The sequence below is a fragment of the Etheostoma cragini genome, chromosome 9 (assembly GCF_013103735.1).
Source record: "Etheostoma cragini isolate CJK2018 chromosome 9, CSU_Ecrag_1.0, whole genome shotgun sequence".
Classification (NCBI taxonomy): Eukaryota; Metazoa; Chordata; class Actinopteri; order Perciformes; family Percidae; genus Etheostoma; species Etheostoma cragini.
Window position 1 is genome coordinate 290,905 of NC_048415.1, and position 4,251 is coordinate 295,155.

At 47.2% G+C, this 4,251-nt stretch overlaps 1 pseudogene; it reads left to right on the forward strand.

The window, feature by feature from the left end:
- Window positions 1–12: 12 nt before the first annotated feature.
- The window catches only part of LOC117950741, a 58,264-nt pseudogene continuing 54,025 nt past the window's right edge, over window positions 13–4,251 (forward strand).

The following is a 4,251-nucleotide window of genomic DNA, read 5'->3' on the forward strand; positions in this document are numbered from 1 at the left end:
TTCCTCTCAGACTGACTCCAGATCAGAAGATGAGTGATTTGGAGGAAGAGGAGGACGGAGCAGAGTCTGGAGGATCCGTCTGTCTGTCTATGAAGACCCGGTCCAGAGATCCTTCTCCAGACCTCATTGATGAACCTGGACCCTCAGACCTAAAGTAAGAGACTGCTACCAACTCATTTAAGGACTCTGGTTCAGGTTTTCCTGCCTATGGCGTGTATTGGTTGTTCTGATTTCTTTAAGTTCTATGAAGTCTCTGGACCATATGTGGTCCCTGAAAGCCAAGAACAAACCTCCATGGGCAGCACTGATCTAAAAGGTCTCAGCAGATTAGTCTAGCATCGCCAGACGGTGGAATCAGAGGAATTATAGCTTTTCTCTGATTCATTGGTAGAATGCAGCTGTAGCAGGTATCTCACTAGCACTGATGTTCTCCACATTCTTACTGAGACACAAGAAATGAAATCCATCTAAAAAAAAAGCCTGAAAGTCTGAAGTTAGACCAGAAGAACAGGAAGTTGTTGTTCTATGCAGATGATCAAGTTAACGTGAACTATTTCAATCAGCTGATACATGGTTAAACAAAGCCTGACATGAATTTACTGGGATGTTGATCCAGGCAATCTTCATCATGGATTTGATAGAAAACAGGGCTCAGAACCCAGGAAGCAGTCTGGACCTGGACCTGAGACACCACTGTTACATGCTGGTCTTTCACTATATTCACTTGTTTCAGCAACAATAGTGATGAAGACATGTCTCCACAGAGAGAGGAAGAGGAGTGATGATTATGAGGAGGAACAGCCGTCCAGATCCAGATCCAGAACCAGAGCTGGACTGCAGACAGCCAATCAGAGCAGCTCTAAGCAAAGTAAGTCTGTGCCACTGTCTGCTGATGTCTTCATGTCTCAACACACCACTGCTGTTGGAATACGGAGACATTTGTTGTCACATTTAACATTATTAATATTCCAGTTTTTACAGTCGTACAGTGCAGACATTTAACATCGGGGGGGGGGGGGGGGGGGGGGTGTAATGAAGGACAGAGTGGATTGTGGACTACTAGATACTGGGATGTGTCAGTGATGGTGAATCTGTCCTCAGTAGTACTGACATAATCCGTGTGGGAGCCATTTGGTTTCATGTGTATTGCTGTTAGTCCCCCCCCCCCCCACCAGGGGTTGCCATGGCGATGTCAATGTGGCTGTGACTCAGGTGATTTAATCGATGTCCAACAGGGCCCAGGTGTTGGGAGAGAAGGGACCAATATGTTCTGAGGATGGAAAGAGGAATGAAGGGATTTGTGTTTGGTATTTCAACATATGAATGGACCCTATGTCTGAAACCTGCCTGAGTTTAAAAGACATGCTGACCGCCGATGGTTGGCATCGGATCACATAGTGCACGAGTCTTAAATAGCTCCGTTATCTACCCAGCACCCGTAGGGGACTAGTCTGATAAGCAAAGGGTCCTACAATCCGGTTGGTACCGGATTGTAGGGACCTTTTTAGGGTACCGGTTGGTACCCTTAAAAGGAAGGCAGTAAATCCGGTACCCAATTCTAATTTTAAGTCCAACTGAACTTTAACTGCATGTTTTAATACTAACACAGTAATAAAGTCATAAAAAGAATCAGCAGCTTGTTCTCTCTTTCTCTTTCTCGTTCTGTCTCTCACCTCTGTCCTTTTTTTAGTGGACGTTGGTCGTCAGGAACAGAAGTCCAGGCTGAAGGAGATGTTTGAACGTGTGACTGAAGGAGGTGAAACAGGAAGTAGAACCCTCCTCAGCAGGATCTACACGGTCCTCTACCTCTCAGAGGGACTGAGTGAAGACGTTAATACCCAACATGAGGTGAGGCAGCTGGAGACAGCTTCCAAGGAGAAGAGCCTCCATCACTCTCCAATCCAGTGCTGCGACATCTTTAAAGCCTCACCTGGCCAACAGAAACCCATCAGAGTGGTTGTGACGAGCGGCGTCGCTGGCGTTGGAAAAACCTTCTCAGTGCAGAAGTTCTGTCTGGACTGGGCCGAGGGGTTGGAGAACCAAGATATCAGTCTGGTGATTCCTCTTTCCTTCAGGGGAGCTGAACCTGATCAAAGATGAGCAGTACAGTCTTCTAGAGCTGCTCCGTGTTTTCCATCCAACATTACAGGAGGTCCCAGCAGACCAGCTCGCTGCCTCCAGACTTCTCTTCATCTTTGACGGCCTGGATGAAAGCAGACTTTCACTGGATTTCAACAACGATGAGGCTGTTCCTGATGTCACACACAAGTCCTCAGTCAACCTGCTGTTGACAAACCTCATCCAGGGGAAGCTGCTTCCCTCGGCTCTCGTCTGGATAACGTCCCGACCTGCAGCAGCCAATCAGATCCCTCCTGCGTGTGTTGACAGGGTAACAGAAGTACGAGGCTTCACTGACGACCAGAAGGAGGAGTACTTCAGGAAGAGAGTCAGTGATGAAGAGCTGTCCAGCAGAATCATCTCCCACATTAAGACCTCCAGGAGCCTCAACACCATGTGTCTGATCCCAGTCTTCTGCTGGATCACTGCTACAGTCCTGGACCACATGTTGACTACAGACCAGAGAGGAGAGCTGCCCAAGACCCTGACTGACATGTACTCCCACTTCCTGCTGGTTCAGACAAAGAGGAAGAAGCTCAAGTACGCTGAGGGACATGAGACGAGTCCACCGGAGCTGATGGAGGCTGACAGGGAAGTTCTTCTGAAGCTGGGGAGGCTGGCGTTTGAACAGCTGGAGAAAGGAAACATCATGTTCTACCAAGAAGACCTGGAGCGCTGTGGTCTGGACGTCACAGAGGCCTCGCTGTACTCAGGAGTCTGTTCACAGATCTTCAAAACAGAGAGTGGGATCTTCCAGAAATCAGTCTACTGCTTCGTTCATCTGAGCGTTCAGGAGTTTCTGGCTGCAGTCTACCTGTTCCACTGTTACACCAACAGCAACACACAGGTACTCAAGGACTTCCTGGGACCAGACTGTGTTAGCTCATCCCTGGATGTCTTCCTGAAGAGAGCCATGGAGAAATCCCTGAGAAGTAAAAATGGCCACCTGGACCTGTTTGTCCGCTTCCTTCATGGCCTCTCTCTGGAGTCCAACCAGAGACTCTTAGGAGGTCTGCTGGGTCAGACAGACAACAGTCCAGAAATCATCCAGAGATCCATCAACAACCTGAAGGAGATGAACAGTTATTGGATCTCTCCTGACAGAAGCATCAACATCTTCCACTGTCTGACGGAGATGAAGGACCGCTCAGTCCATCAGGAGATCCAAGAGTTCCTGAAGTCAGAGAACAGATCAGAGAAGGAACTCTCTGAGATCCACTGCTCAGCTCTGGCCTACATGCTGCAGATGTCAGAGGAGGTTCTGGATGAGTTGGACCTGAGTCAGTACAACACATCACAGGAGGGACAACGGAGACTGGTTCCAGCTGTGAGGAACTGCAGAAAGGCTCGGTAAATCCAGATTATAATTTTAAATCAGTGTGAAGCTGAGGCCATCAGTATTAGAGGAAACATCCAGACTTTACACACATGAACAGTAGAAAGCTTCCACACTATAAAAGATAAAGCTGCTTATTGGAAATAATTCTATGACATTCTCTGCAAATGTCTTAGTTGTGTCCAACGCTGTAAGAATGAGCCGATGGATATCTAAAGGATCTTCTGTCATCATTAATCCAACAGACGGCCTTTTGACCGTGTAGACAGTCAGCTCTGGGTTTCTAGAACGCAGAGATTTCATACACACACGGGGGTAGCGATGTAGCATTTACTTTATTAACTTTATAACTAAGTAATCAAGCAGCATCTAATGATCAGCTTAATAATCAGCACCACTCTGCTCTCCGTTGACTTGTATTGTGTGAAGGTTCCACCTCCTTATTCTGTCTGCTAGAAAACATCAGAACCAGCCCTAAAAGCTGCTGGGTGCTGATCTTCACCCCCAGAAGACTAAATAAGTCAGAACTTAAGTTTTCTGGAGAGCTGAAAAACTGAGTTTTCATAAATGTGTATTGTATTGTATGACGTGATGCTCCCTTTCTCTATGCAGCAGGTGAGAGGGAACCTTGTACAACTCTGTACTGTAAATGTTTTCATTATCTGTCATCCCAGATTTTCTACCTGTGACCTCTCTTTGACTGAGTGTGAAGTCGTGGTCTCAGCTCTGAAGTCCAACCCCTCCCATCTGAGAGAGCTGGACCTGAGTAACAACATCCTGGAGGATTCAGCAGTGGA